Below are 16,504 nucleotides of genomic sequence, written 5' to 3'. Positions count from 1 at the left end.
TGTATCTATATATCTACTGTAAGGTTTTGTACTACCTATTGAAACTGTAGTATCTGAGCACCTCTTACATAAAATATCCTGGTAATAATGAAGTCCTTGGTGGAATTCATGGAGTCTCTGGCTTGTCTCCCTTTTTTGTGTTATGCACCTAAGGCACCATGGCTGGACACCATGCGAATATATGTATTGCTAACACATCTAATATCATACATTAGTTACAAACAGAATGTTTGTCATTGGAATATAAGGAGCATGTGGCATAATGCATTTTCAGTATATGAAAGTATACAACTGCTGATTGAGCTACTAGGTAATAGTATGACATATGAACCAAATTCTGCCATCACGTGTCATAAGGTCCCCATTCTGCAAGCTGCCTCTGTGTGAGCAGATAATCAATAGGGCTCCAAGTGGATGCAAGGGTTTGCCTATGCAGAGAAGCTTGCTGAAAAGTGCTAATGCTCTGATTCAGGACAGCAGTTAGAGCAAAAAGCTTAAGTGCTGTCCTGAAATGGGATGTTGTCTTGAATTGGGGCCTAAGACAATAAGCAGGATGGTATGGCATACCACAGCAGAAATTTTAAAATGGGTTCAGAAATCCCTGCTACTTGGTCAAAATAATAATGAATCTTGCAACAGTAACCATAACCACAGAGTTACAGCAGGAACTATTTTCACTGCCTAAAAAGTGCCATTTATCAGAAGGGGAAAAATGCATTAAACTTTGTTGTTTTATTTAACTGCATTTCTGAACCCATTTTATCTTTTCTTTGTAATTTTTTTTTATTTCAGACTTGCTGGACCTTCCCTCCTGCTCTGGACCTCTCCCCTGGCGTCGGCAGAGCTCAGAAGGATGAAAGAAAAAGAAGCAATAGGAGAGGGATGGAAGAGGGGAGAGGAGTAAAAGGAGGAGGAGGAGGGCAGCAATTGAAATGGAGAAAAATTCAACAGCGGTTCAGTTAAGGCTTAAACAATGGAATGTTTATAAGATCCCCTCCTACTGACCTTTCCTTCTGGGTCATTACCCTCTCCCGCTCTGTCACCTTAGCTATGGGGGCCTTTCATCAGCACTTCAGCCACAGCAGCCTCACTTTTAACTTTTGCTTATTATTATCAAGAACAAAACAAACAAAAAATCCCAGAATGCAGCACCCTGCTTACAGACCTAATTTCCAGGATGGTGGGGTTTTTATTTTTGTTTTTTAGATGAAATACGGTTACATTGTTAAGTATGCAAGTCAGTAGGAGTACTAGCGTGATTAAGGACTATTTCTGTGAGTTACGCTGGGACCAGATTTGCAGTTAGGCAGTCCTAAGTTGCATCACTGTTGCAATGGCCCCTTATGTGCCATTGCAGGAGTGCAGAACTGCTGGGCTGAAAGGATTCCACAGCCATGCCTCCTCCCATTCTGATGTGCCCCTTCCTCTTCAGGCCCACCCCTATCTGGAATGCCTCCTGCATAGTAGGGCTGTTGCAGGAGGGATCACAATATTGGTAGAGACAGTACTCAGCCTAGAGGACTCCTAAAATGGGTATTTCCTGAGTGGGGGGAAAGGGGACTTACATCTGTTCTATTGCACCTCTGTACAAGACGAGCATAAAGGGGCCATAGGGCAGCCATTGAATGGGTACAAAGGCAGCCTACCATATCAAGTTTGCAGGCTCAAATCTTTATACTGGAAGTGGTAACAAATTCCTGATGTTGTATTTCAAATAAAAATTGAACATGGTTGTTAGTGAAGTTCTTTTGTTTTTCACATCTAGCCCAACAGGTGCTGGTGGAACAGGTCCAGAGCAGAATGGTCAGGTCTGAAAGCCTAAAAGGAATGTTCTTGACCTAAGCAAACAATCTTTTTTAATAATAATGTGCACGCACACACAACACACTCGTTAAATAAAAGTTTGAGAGAATAGTAACTTGCTGAATTTGTTAAAATATTATTATTTTATAAACGTTTTCATTTTATAATTTCTCTCCACTTACAATGTAAACATGGACTGTTGTCTCATACATTACTCTATATTTATAATATTCATTAGTAATAAATGCTCCATAGTGTACTGGTCTTAGTGCTGAATTGTTTCCTAAATGGCATGTTATACTACTCAATCTAATTGACAATAATTCAGTATGGTACATAGAATTGGCAAAATCCTGCCTGCTTTTATACATACAAGTAGTTGTTTTGAAGTCACTGATCTTATTGAAATCTATGTAACTGCCTGTGTAAGTAAGGTAAAGACAGATTTGATCCATAGGGCCCAATCCAAAGCTCTTTGAAGTCAGTGGAGAAACTCCCACTGACTTCCAGTAGGCCTTGGGTCAGGCCCTTATTCCTGATGTCCCCCTGCAGTATCAGCAGTGTTGTAGAATAACACATTACAAGTTATTCTATAACTTTGTGCCTTGTTTTGTAACTTTCAACTTTTATTTCAAAATGCAGTGAAATTGCTAAATACACTAGTTGCCATTTCATTTTAAAATGTAGCCTTCAGCCATAATCATCAGTTATTTTTATGACCAAATGCTTGGTATAATATTATACTACCTTCAGAGCCATTGGAAAAGAAGTTTTATAGCTTTGGGGGAATGGTATTGGCACCTTGAAGATACGGACTTTTGATTAAAACTTTGAAAGGCCACAACTTCTGATAGGGCAGTGCATTTTGGGGGGTGTTAAATTTATACTTATTTCAAGTCAAGAGCTATTATTGACATTGGAATTTGTAACTGAAACATGTTAGATGGCCTCAAACGTAACTATAACATGTTTAAGAAGTAACATTAACAAACCTGTATCAATAAGCTTGGGCCAATTTTTTTTTACAAGGGTGCCTAAAGCCATGCATCTACTGTAAATCCATAATTAGGTACTTACATAAAAGCAGCTCAATTTTCAGAGGTGTTAATCACCCACAGCTCAGACTGATCTCAGTGGGAACTATCAGTGGTCTGCACCTCTAAATAAAATCCAATTATTTATATGTAGATGCTTAAGTGTTGGAGCTAATCAGAAATATTTTTTCTGAAAACTTTCAATTTTCTCAAAAGTTGATTTTTTCTAACCAGTTCTATTTATTATGGATTCAGATGCCTGATTTTAATAATTCCAGTTTGAAAATGTTTTAATATATTTTTCCTTTAGCAATATAACCTCTCCCACTGAAGACAATTACATTCTTTCCATTGACTTGAATTGGGAGTTAGACTAGACCCAAAAGATCTTAGTGTACTCTGCATTTGAAACTTATAGAATTGGTAAAATTTCATTTTAGTGTGTGTGATTCTCTTGCCATTACATCGACTTTAGGGGCCAGATGCTGCTCTTATTTATAGTTGTGCGACACTTTGACATCAATGAATTGGCCTCAGTTGGTTTGCACTGAGAACAGAATTTGTCCTGAAGTCACTACCAAGTATGGCTTGCTGTCAGTTATTTCTCAATATGGTATTACATACTGTAAATGTCAAAATATAATAAATAAAGAAATAAAATATGCCCATTATACCTTCTCATAACAGTCAGTCTTATGGTGCATTGGTGCATTGTTTTGTTGTAGCACAAATACAACATGGTACATGTGTATAAATAACAGTATCCAAGCGGATGATACCTATTTCCAGTGAAGTCTGTGAGAATTTTGTTATTGATTGCACTGGAAATAAGATCAGGCATCAGTTTTCCAATATGGTAGGATGTGGTTCGGATACAAATATGGTATAATGTACTGTTTCAGTAGAATAGACAATTTGATATTGGATGATTCAGTAGTTCCCTAGGTGGAAAAATAGAAATGATATTTAACTAAAAATGTGTACTGCTGTTGCTTCCAGTTAATGATATGGTGCAAATTTTGTCCAATATGCTAAAAGTACAGTATGAGTAGAGTGCTATTTGCTAATCAGTAAAACAGAGTAAAGGATGATGGTTCAAGAATGGTTAGTCCGGTGTAGTTTAATATTATGAGATCAATTCTTTGTTCAGTAAGATACATATTGGGACAAAGCACAGAGTTTTATGAAACATTGAGTAATGTCTACTAAAAATCCTAATGATTAATACCATAGAAAGTAATTTACCATACAGTGTCTTAGTATGCTGTGAAACATTTTCATTTCCTTAGAACTTTGCAAACCTTTAATCATTTGGACTACCAGGTGTCTGGCTCAGGCCGAAATGTTTTGGAACGTTTCAGCCAAAATGGAAATGGTTAATTTCCAAGAATGAGGCTAGTGAAAAATATACTGTTTTGCCCATTTTAAAAAAATTCTAGTGACTTTTTTGTGTGTGAGAAACTCTAGTATCTCCATTCTTTGGAGAAAGGACTTGAAATTTGGCAAGAGGATGTCTTTTTCTGACAGGGATGTGTTTTGCTATTCCCATGAAAATGTACCTAAACTTAGTCAAATTACAAGATTTTGAAAAAATATCAGTTTTCACATGCTAAATAGAGACCTGCTCGAGCTTCTCAGCTGAAACCAAGGAAGATTCCATTTTTACTGAGCATGCTCCAGCCCAATGCTCAGTAGAATTGTGCTGCAATGGCAGCTTTGCACTACTGCAGACCAGGCTAAAGCCAGGCACTGGAACTCAGAGCAGGGAGCCTCTCTCTTCTGTGTTCTCAATGTCCACATGCTGGGTCCAGTCAGCAGTAGGAAGCTGCCACATTTGAATGCCGAGGGGGCAAGAGCCAGACCTTCATTAGTGTGTGTGTGGGGGGGGGAGTAGATTGGGATAAAGGTCCTGAGCAGGGGGGTCTGGGGTTGGACCCTGGCTGAGAGAGAGGGAAACTTATACTGGGAGTTGGTGGAGGAGGGGCGGGGGGGAGACAGAGACTGGGACTGGCTGGGCCAAGAGACTGAGACTTGGAACCAGTATGGCAGATGGGAAGAGGTGGAGGGGAGCAGAGAGTGACAATGGTGTGGGGGGAAGAATTTGGACTGTTGGGAAAAGAGACTGGGACAAGAAACTTGCAGAGGAAGGGAATGAAATTGGACAAGGACCCCAAGGAGTTGACTGGGATGAGGAATAGAGGCAGAATGGGGGCGATAACTGGATGCTGAGAAGAAAGACAGATTTCACAAGAAGCCAGGAAAAGGAGAACTGGAACTGACTGGGCAAGGAGACTGGAACTGGGTAAGAAACCCGAGGAGTGGAGAGTGTGACTGGCTAGGTTAAGAGAATAAGACTGGGATGAGGAGCCATGGTGAGGGAGCGACAAGACTGAGACAGGGACAAGTCGGAGAGGACAGGGCAGAAAGGATCAAGCTTTGGGGGAACAGGCAGAAGAGCCTGTGACCACTAAAACACATTTCCCTCCAGAACCTGGAATGAAAGCTAGGATTCCTGCATCTCACCATTCTTAGAATCATAGAATATCAGGGTTGGAAGAGACCTCAGGAGGTGATCTAGTCCAACCCCCTGCTCAAAGCAGGACCAATCCCCAACTAATTCTTCTCATGTGATCATGTAAATAAAGACTATTGTAATGCATATGCACAAGGAGAGCAATTAAGTTTGCACTGGCATTTGATAACTTTTGAGTGCTTGACTTTGCAATCTTAATAATGTCCTTTTAACATATTTCTGTATATAATATATCAATCATATATGTATCTATACTGACAATATATACTGCAAACTTTACAACAAACTGTGAGATATGATATATAATCAAACATTATAAAATTGGATTTATTTATAAACTTTTATGGAATGCTCTACTGTAGTTTTTGAGTTCCTAACAAACAGTAATCACAGTCCCTCTGAGAGGTAGAGAATGTTATCATCTGCATTTAACAGAGAGAAAAACGAGGAAAAAAAGATTAACATATGACTTGTCCAAAGACCTAGCCCACTGAAGTCAATAGGAGTTTTCCCCTGATTTCAGGGGAGCCATGGTTTCACACAGGGAGTATACAGCACTAGGCTAGCTCTAATTTCTGGGTAAATTTGTACTCCATGCTATACCTCTGATTTCAATGAGATTACGTGGTATAAATTGGTATAAAAGAGCATAGAATTTTTCCCTTTGAAAAATATAACTTTTTTATGAATTGAAGTCTAAAATATTAGGAAAAATGTACTAAATCCTATAAAAGTATGAGTTGACCGGAGGATAGGTCTGTTTTTGGTATGTCATAGATAATTTTGTAAGATTATGAATATTTACTCTTATTTACCTTGCCAGTTTTCAGAGAGAGATTATGAACCTGAAGTTATAAAGTCTTTGTGAAAAGCAGTTAGTGAGCATGTGCAACAGCTACTTTTCAAAGTTAAATTTATTAATTTCAGTAGCAATCAAACTATAAATCAGAGGTTCTCAAACAGGGAGATGCATCCCCTTGGTGGGGCATGGAATGTGTTTGGGGGGAGGGAGCATGAGAAGCGTTAGGGGAAAAAACTTACTGTGCACAGTTGGAGCTGGGTGGCCAGAGAACAGTGGTTGCTGGCCAGACACCCAGCTCTGAAGGCAGCACCGCTGCCAGCAGCAGTGGAGAAGTCAGGGTGGTATGGCACTGACACCCTTACTTCTGTGATGCTGCGGGTGGTGGCGATGTTTTCAGAACTGGGCGGCTGTAGAGGGGCGGGTGTTGGCTAGGCGTCAATAGACGGGAGTAAACTTCTACAGACACAAAGAAGGGGAGGGGATCAAATAAGTTTGAGAACCACTTTTATGGGCCATTCACTGGCCAAATTTTGTTATATAGATCAGAGACGTGTGAGTTACAGTATAAGGGAACAATCCACTATAGGGTAGGAAGATAACGCAGTGTTGCCAACTCTTCCAATTTTATCACGAGTCTCAAAGTATTTGACATTTTACTTGGAGCCTGGAGTGAGGCATCATGCGAAAATCCCATTGGGGTGTGATCTGAGTATGGAGTACATAATTGGACTCTTCTGCTGTGCAGTGCAATAATTATGAGTAGTCAAATTATTTTGTGTTTGTATTTGCAAAATATGCAAAGAAAATTTTATGACTGCTTGATTTTGGTGTCGACAATGTTACTTTAAACATTGAAGACAAATTCACAAAAGGAGAAAAATGCAGTATTAATGGTAAATTCTTGAGGCATTATCTAGGTACTTTGAGGTGGACTGAATGTGAAGTCTTATGTTTCTTAACAATATGAAATTTGAATATATAATGATAAGTTTCCTAACATTTGCAAGGTTGTTACAGATCCTTAATGTTATTTTTACATGAGTTTTTATCAAATAAACCACTTGCCATTTTAAAATACAATTCCTTATGTATTCCATAATTATTGTAAAGATTACCTTAAATGTATTTCCATATGTGAAAAGACAACTTTATATCACGATTATATCATAAAAATGTAATGTCATTGGGAGGCAGCATGAGTTAGTGGACAGAGTAGACAATTGAAAGCCAGGAATGCCTGTGTTTCAATACTGACTTTATTTATCACTGCATGAATTTGGAAGTACCTTAACTGCTCTGTATCTCAGTTTCCCCATATGTTTATAGAGGCAATATTTCTTTGCCTACCTCACAAATGTGCAGACATGAGTTAATCTTTGGACAGCACTGTAGCACTTTTAAATATAAATCATTATATGATTACAGTTAATAATATAATTTTGTTAAACACTCAACATTCACCTGCTAAGGTATCTTAGCCTGTACTTAGAATAGGATATGCCATGATACTGTACTAACTGTAGAGTAGCAAATGCTAAGTTTGTATAGGTGCCTACTATGCACAGCCCCTTTTATCTAAGAATTTCAAATCCTTTGCAAACAATAATTAAGCTTCATGACACCACAGGCTTTTAAGTATCAATTATTATTTTTATTTAATTTTATTGCAGTAGCACCTAGGAGCCCCAATGATGGATCGGAGCTCCACTGTGCTAGGTGCCATACAAGTATGTAACAGAACAGCTTCAAAGAGCTTACAGTCTACTATAAGTGTTAAGAATGCTAGAGTATCATATATTCACGTGACCTAATGACTATTTCTTTAAAAGAAATTATGCATATACCTGTGGTTACTTATGCATGCAAATATTATTTTCCTTGTGCAATTGACTATTTTGCATGCAAAAATGCAGGTTTTGTATACACAGTCACCTCTGTGCATGCACAGGTGCACCGTTTTTGTAGGTGCAATTATGACAAAAATGTGTTCTGTAATTTTCACTTTTTCAAGACTTCCTATGAAATCTCATGGTCATGGCCTTCTTAATGCACATTTATTACATCCTTATTTTGGTCAAGTGCCACCTGAGGCACATTGCGCCTACTCTAAGAAGATCCGCATGAGTGAGGAGAGTCATATTTTCCTCTATCTCCCTGTCAATACTATGCGATGTAGAGCAAAGTATCTGATAATTCTACAACAGTGTATCTGTCCCAGGGTGACAAACATCAAGAAAGGACCTGTAACTCTGCAGGAGAAGAACCCTTCTCTATTTTTTTGAGTTCTTGAGAAAATCTTAAGCATGTAAGTTCTTGTAAGTCAGGGTATGATAGCAGGTCTCCAGGTTGCTATGCTTTATATGAAAGTGGTGCTGGACAGACTCAGGAATTCTGAGAGGGATATAAAAAAATGATATTCTACTGCTACCAAATAGAAACAATGTTACCCAAGTTATTGAGATCAGTGTCAAGTATCAGAATCTCCAATAATTTTCTGCAGTCCAAAAATCACTGAGATTTGAATCAAAACCAAATTCAATTAAAAAACTCCAAGCAGATTTTTATAAAAAACTATGGAAAAAAAGCTTCCAGGGCTCAAATGTGAAGATTCAACCCAAAATATAATTTTACAGCCAAATAGTAAACTTCTAATACAAATGTTGAGAAACCATTGTATGTGGAGATATGAATAACACCAAAGTAATATTGAAAAACATTTTTAAACATGCTACTGCATTCTCTAATACCTTTGAGCTCAGTTCAACCTTTAAAAAAAGTGGCTTCTTTATTAATAGAATAATAACGCCAGATTTCAAAGCAGATGGACCAGAAACAGACATCAAAGACAAGTTAACAAATCGTGAAATTACCAGAGTGAAGTCTGCAGAAAAATCATACAGAAATTTTGTAGGTAAAGGTTTAAGTAGACATGTAACTAATTTAGATTTTTAAATAATGAGCTGATTTTGAGTGGAAGTAGTTATCATACATACAGTAATAGAACAGCTAGCAGAAGCTACTGGAGGAGCTGAGAAATATAAGTAAAGATTTTGTTATCCTGGATGGGCTAAAATTGTCATTAGCAGCAAATGTTGTGGCTTTCAGAGACAAATCTAAAAGGAAAATTATATGTACTCAAATTTCAGTTGATACGTGTACCATACCTATAATAAATTGCTTGTGCTTGAGAATTAAAGCACAAACATACATAGGTGTTCTTGTGAAATATGAATTCACAGAAAGGCATTATATACGTTTTTATTTCTGGCTTAAAAATATCTTTCATTTATATATCTTACTTTCCCTCCAGAGGATCCCAAAGTGCTTTGGAATCCTATGTATAGCACTATAGCACTCCCTACAATTAGGGTGACCAGATATCAAGTGTGAAAAATTGGGATGGGGGTGGGAGTTAATAAGGGCCTATATAACAAAAAGCCCCAAATGTTGGGACTGTCCCTATAAAATCAGGACATCTGGTCACCATACCTACAATATATAAGGCTTGCATATGTAGGTAGTGCTAGAGTGATAGCTATAGATAAGACTGCATAACAGTTTACATTGTTCCCCAGTGTTCATAAGGTGAATAGGGCTGTAAAAGTTTAACCGATTAACTGATAATCTCGATGCTTAATGGTTTCAGATAACGATTAAACTCTGCTGCCACCCTGCGTGCCCAGGGTCTTGGCTGCTGCCCCGTGCAATTTCCTGTTCATGCATGACTTTAGCTGCATAGTGAAGTCCAGTCAAGCTGCAAATTGGTCAGGATACCTGGGAATATAATGAGAACTCCTTAATATCTCATAAATTGGAAAGAGAGTGGGGAAGGGCTCCTACAGACTTTGTAAAGTGTAATGAAGGGAGCCCTATGCCTGTGTACCTTAGAAACTCTGCTGTTGGAAAGACACAAAAATACTATCCTCAACTGTGAACTAATTTAAGTTCCTAGATGTGGAGATCTCTCCTGCAAACCTCCTAAAATGCACAGGAGAGGTGCTCCCTACTGCAGATTTTCTAAGATGTGACTATAGTAAGCATGTGTAGTATTTGATCATATAATTAAAGATCACACAAATCTCACAAACCACCACTCTTTCTAGGATGGAACATGGTTACTATTTAGCAGATCACAGAACTACACAACACTTGAGGGAAAGAAGTGAAGAATAACTATCCACCTGAATAATACCAGTGGTTTTAAAACTCCTCTGAAAGTTAGTTTCTCCAACAATGGCATGCTCTCTAACTTTGTATTGAAGAATGGCTCTGGTAGTTATTCAGAAGAAAGAGTGACCTCTACTCAATCAACATAAAACTACTTCTTGTAGTCCAACCCAACTCATCCAATTTCTAACCAAGGTCAACCTTGAATTGCTGGTGAGATCTTTTGAGATTATAGTCAGAATTGGCTGATATATATAGCCACCTGGCAACCTATACTTCTATGCAAATTTGTTTGGCAGGAATAGGTAGTATTTCCCAGAATCCAGACTGCATTTTAAAATAAAGCCATGCTGCAAAACCAAATCAAACCGAAATGTTGTATTAGGTATTTTATTCAAGAGAAACAATAATAAAATCAAAATAATGATGCCTTTACTAATGTGGAAAGCTTGTGTGATCGTGTGCTACACCCCTTCACAAAATTTATTCCCTATCTTATTGTTGAAACCCAAACATACATTTAAATAGTCTGGATCATAGTGATGTTGTGTATATATAATGGAATGGAAAAGTCACTGGAAGAATGCCTTAAAAATTAAGCTATTGTAAAGTGCAATAAAGTTATTTTTACCCTTTTGAACCAAGCAATTAGCCAATATTTGGAGTTTTGCAGGTTGTTTCTGTTAGGAAGAGAAATTGATGCTGGAGTCAGGTATTGTATTGATACAATCCTAATTATTTACAAACAATTCACACAAAGTCTTGTTTCCCTGAATACAGTAGAAATCAAACAATGGGTTTCTTTGTTCACTGTTCTAAGCTTCTTTTCAGCCAGCACTCTGCCCAAAAGCTTTCTCTCTTAGCTTTTTTCTCAGGATCAAACTGCTGGTTCTCCCTGGGGCTTCCTTTCTGCTTTCTTTGTCTGCTGCTTGGTGTTTCTGCTGCTTCTCTGCCACCCACACACAGCTCCCTCAAACAATGCCCAGCCCCCAGTGAAACTCATCTGCCCACATATTTCAGATTTTTGACCAGCCTTGCACATGGTCTATGCTCTGGATGGTGGCACCTATTATTTCAGCTATTTTACTCCAGAAAGGATCTTACCTTCTTTTTTCTATTTATCCTGAATAAAGGGAAATGTTACACTCACCCACCCACCCATGAGGTTTTCTCCAACTGCCAGCTTAGCATTGTAATTCCTGTGAGAATCAGTGCCGCATATTGTGCTATATATATGTATGTATGTATTAGTTAGAATCCCCCATGCCCTTCTGTGCTGGGCACAGGTGCTGGTAGATAACCTAAGGTAGGAAGCCTGCACCTATTCCTCCACAGGCTGGGCATTTGCCCCTTTTGCTTATGTGGGTCTGAAAACTTTAGCTTGCTCAGGACTATTTTTTTTTAAAAAAATGGTTAAAGATACAGAAAAGAAAGAAAAAGAGTGAAAGTATTTGAAATATAAAAGTAAGGTTTTAATTTTAACAACATTTTTTGTTTTATTCCCTTTAGCTGGAGAAAGTTTTAGAAAGGAAAAAACCCTTGTCTGAGATTCTCTTAGATTGTATCAAAGATGGTAATAACTGTCCTTTGGGGTAAAATGAGAAGTTAGTTGAGATGAGCTAGAGCTGTGGTTGTTGCTGGTGTTGTTAAAATCTGATCCCCTTTTATCTCACATGGTATTTGGGATTCAGCTGGAGCTGGTAGAGGCTGGTTCCTTCTCTGGTCTCAGAATTTCTCAGAATTAGGATAATGAAGGCCCTGGGGTCCCAGGAGATGGTTGGAGTGACAGCCACGATGGTGAAGCTTGCTTCAGTAGCCTTTGCCTGTTCTTCATATTTTCCCCCTGAAAGTGTCTTTAAGGACCCAAAAAGGGTGTGATGGGTGGAATAGTGTACCCCCTCATTACTTTATCTACCAATTAGGCTTAATATTTAACACCCCGGTTTTGGTTTATTAATTTCCAGATTCACATTTGCTTGTTTATCAAGCATGACCTTACCACAGACCATGAGTTACATCAATAGGCTAATTCAGTTTTTCTGTCTCATTTTCAGACCTTTTTCCAGCAACATTTGTTATTATAGGCTATTGTGACATTTTATGAACTTTCACATACTTTTTACAGTTGAGTTCACAATTAAGGTAAATTTGTTGTCCCAATTATTACAACAGTATTCAAGCTATTTACATAAAAGAATATTAGGTACGGGAATGGGGCAAACCAGCTGGTTGAAATGGGGATGGGAAACTTAAGGAAATTCCATAACAACAGTAGGAGAGTGAAACAATAGCACAATCTCTTCTCCTACCTCCAGATCTGTCTCAAATCTTTATTCCCCCTTGTGATAGGTTTGGTTACAGAGACCCCCTTGGGACTGTCACCTGGCGTGCTTAAACTACCTCTGAGCCCATTTTCCCTGTCAGCTGGGGACTCCAGAATCCTGTCTTGTTGAGCCAGACATGTCAGTCTGCTGCAACACAGACCCAGGGTCTGAACCATGCCCCCAAAGCTGCAGACTTAACTGAAAACAGCTTAGCAGGTTTCCTATCTCCAGCACCCAGCTCTGAATGGGATCCACATCCCAAATAAATCCATTTTACTCCATTTAAAACTTATACAGGGTAAACTCATAAATTGTCCACCCTCTATAACACTGATAGAGAGAGATGCACAGCTATTTGCTCCCCCAGGTATTGATCATGCACTTACTCTGGGTTAGTCAATAAACAAAAGTGATTTTATTAAGTATAAAAAATGGGATTTAAGTGGTTTCAAGTAGTAACAGACAGAACAAAGTAAGTCTCCAAGTAAAATAAAGCAAAACCACGCAAGTCTAAGCCTAATACACTAAGAAACTGAATACAGGTAAATCTCACCCTCAGAGATGTTCCAATAAGCTTCTTTTACAGACTAGATTCCTTCTTGGTCTGGGCCCAATCCTTTCCCTGGTACCGTTCTTGTTAGTTCCAGGAGGTATCTTAGGTGAAAAGCAGGAGATTCCACATGACTGGGACCATTTTGTTCTGTTCCACCCTCTTTTATAGCTTTGGCACAAGGCAGGAATCCTTTGTTTCTCTTTGGGTCCCCGCCCTCCTTCTAAATGGGAAAGCACCAGGTTAAAGATGGATTCCAGTATCATGTGACATTTTCACATGTCGTGTGAGACTTCGTTACCTACTTACTGGCACACATGTCTACAGGAGGGCTTACAGTAAACAGCCATCTACAACCAATTGTCCTAGTTAATGGGGACCATCAAGATTCCAAACTACCATTAATGGCCCATACTTTGCATAACTACAATAGGACCTCAGAATTATATTTCATATTCCTAATTTCAGATACAAGAATGATACATTCATATAAATAGGATGAACACACTCAGTAGATTATACGCTTTGTAATGATACCTTACAAGACCTTTTGCATAAAGCATATTCCAGTTATGTCAAATTTACACTTATAAACATATTTCCATAAACATATGGAGTGCAACGTCACACCCCTACCTATCCGCCCAGGCCTCTGATCCCATTGTTGATACACACAGAGCTGAGATGTGCTTGGCTGGTAAGGTAGCTGTGCCTCTGTTTGCTGCTCAGTCTGGACGCCCAGTCTGGTGGGGTCACTGCTCCTCAGCTACTCGGCCTTCACCCTTGGGACATGTGAGTCTCAATTCAAAGTGCTCACCCGCACCTTCAGTCTAGCTGTGTCCAACACAGTCCTTTCCCCTTGCTCATGCACATCCACTCCCACAGAACACAGCCCTTCCTTCCATAGAGCCCCATCACACACACTGCAGGCAAGATAATGCCCACCCTCCAGCTCCTTTCTAGGGTGAGCAGATGTCCTGATTTTATAGGGACAGTCCTGATATTTGGGGCTTTTTCTTATACAGACACCTATTACCCACCCCCATCCCAATTTTTCACACTTGCTATTTGGTCAGCTTAGCTCCTCCCAATTATCATGAAATCTTCTATCTTCTTGCCCCTCTAGGCCCTTGATCCACGAGGGCTTGGCTGCTTGCACTTAGGTGCCATCCGCTGGCTTACTGCAGGAAATCTGTTGCAGCAACATTTGTTTCTTCATTCATGAATTGGTGGTGACTCTTATGAGTCTATTTCCTTCAAGCACTTTTGGCTCAAAGTGATAGTGATTGCACTTTCAAGCAAAGATTGACACCCATTTTTATCTTTACTTAAAAAGCAAAACAAGGGATGTACATGGAACACTATGTTGCTGCAACAAATTTGAGGTTCTTTTAACACAAAATCAGGAAATTGACAGTTGTGTTTCATTATTGTAACTTGGCCATACATTGCTGATAACCTCTTCTACATAGTATTACAGTGAACAACTTCTAGAGTGAAACAAGATATGGGCCCAGTTCATTTCTACTGGGGGAATCCAGTTTGTGGTCTTTGGTGGCAGAAGGTCCAGTCTGATCTGTCAGCTATTAAAAGACCTGAGCAAGTCCATAGGAGTGTTGTACAGAGACCCCCTTGGGACTGTCACCTGGCGTGCTTAAACTACCTCTGAGCCCATTTTCCCTGTAGTGGAGTAATATTTGTGTGGGTTACAGAGGCAGGGGACAGTGGGGTGAATGGAAGTTGTAAGAGAGAAACTTTTGTGCACAATGAAAACGTTTAGGGTCTGATTCATCACTGTTATTAGTTTTATGCCAGTGTAATTCCACAGAAATCACTGAGGTTGAAATCAGTGGAGTTACTCCAGTTTTATACCTGTGCTACACAGTGGAGAAACAGGCCCTGGATGTTTAAAAGTTTTATATTTAGCAAAATTTAAGTATCTAAAGTTTAACATGAATAAAGGACTCTCTGCCTTTCTCAGCCACCTTGTGACATCTCCATATGCCCCTTTTATATAACTGTTTAGGTATCTCTGTAATTCTTCCATTACCTCTGCAAAACAAAACAACAACAACAAATACTAAAAGGCACTTCTCTTTAACAAGGCCAACAAAATGTTTATACATTTGTTGACCAACCCATTTTGGAGTTAAGGTAAGCCTATATTAGGAAAATGTTCAAAAGTCAAGGCTATGAGACATTTTTAAACACCATTGTGAGATTCTGAGCTGGTGTCAATGAGCGTATCTCTATTAATTTCATTGTTGCTACACTGATTTACAGAAGCCAAGGATCCACCTTCATAACTTATGTGCATGAAATTTAATGGGGGTTGCTTTTTTTGGGACCGGGGGGAGGTGGGTTGTTTGGACTTATAATGGGGAGCTAGTTTCAGTCTTAACTATGGAGTGACTACTGCTGCTATATAGACACCTGTCTTTGTGAATGAGTGAGAGAGAGAGATTAATATGGTGACCATGAATAAAGGGTTCTAGGGAGCCATTTTTGCAATGAAATCCATCCAGCTCCACTGCCTACCTTGTGCGGTTTGAAAATGGTTTCAGGAGAGTGCATTATTCATGGTGACAGAATGGTCAAAATATCAGTTGCTTCTGAAAAGGGTAGAGGGCACCAACTTGCACATTTTTTACCTCCATTCTGTTACATTTCATTGCAGAAAAATCCATCTTCAGACTCGAGCGGTGTATTGATTAAAATCAATAACACATTTTACGTAGGCTAAGGTTTACCCTCCCTAGCAGGAGTTGCATTGACAAAGAGAGTATATTAATGGATTCTAGAGATTGTTGGCATGTGATTAGGCCAGCTATAGACAAACAGAAGACTTGTGTGACTTGTTTTCTTCACAAAAGAAAAATGTTTTATTCAGTCACTTGACAGTTTAATTTTAGAATAATTTTTCAGTATCACAGTTTATAATGTTAATCTTTAGGATGGGTTAAATAACACAAGGAACAAAGGTAGCCAATTCCCAGAGATCCAACTGTAAATGATCTTTTTATCCATTCTGCTTTGCCCCAAGGATTACACTTAAGGCACACACAATGAGTAAACCTTGAAGCCAACAAACAACTTCTTTGTGTATGGGCTGAAGGATCAAGCCCGATATAGTAATATCCCTAGCTAGAAGACACTAAATTTTACTGATATTAAGAAAACTTGGGTTCTTTCCATGATGACAAACAGAAAACTACCTAAAAGTGAGCATTGAATATAACTCATATTAAGTTTAAAAAGATAATTATAGAGTAGAAATAATATTATAATAGC

The 16,504-nt window shown here is 38.8% G+C and overlaps 1 protein-coding gene across 14 annotated transcripts in view; it reads left to right on the top strand.

Annotated features, from left to right (window-relative positions):
• Nucleotides 1–16,504, top strand: part of RALYL (RALY RNA binding protein like) — a 612,319-nt gene that overhangs the window by 10,816 nt on the left and 584,999 nt on the right. The window contains exon 1 of one of the 14 annotated variants that reach the window (XM_073330705.1): nucleotides 7,870–7,899. The exons of 12 other annotated variants lie outside the window; for them this stretch is intronic. The gene's annotated coding sequence lies outside the window, so the exon portion shown is untranslated. Of the gene's footprint in view, nucleotides 1–7,869; nucleotides 7,900–16,504 lie in introns of those variants that run through there. One more of the 14 variants, XM_073330695.1, reaches the window with a different exon arrangement.

This window comes from Lepidochelys kempii, chromosome 2 (assembly GCF_965140265.1).
Source record: "Lepidochelys kempii isolate rLepKem1 chromosome 2, rLepKem1.hap2, whole genome shotgun sequence".
NCBI lineage: Eukaryota > Metazoa > Chordata > Testudines > Cheloniidae > Lepidochelys > Lepidochelys kempii.
This window is presented reverse-complemented; position numbering and strand designations above follow the sequence as displayed.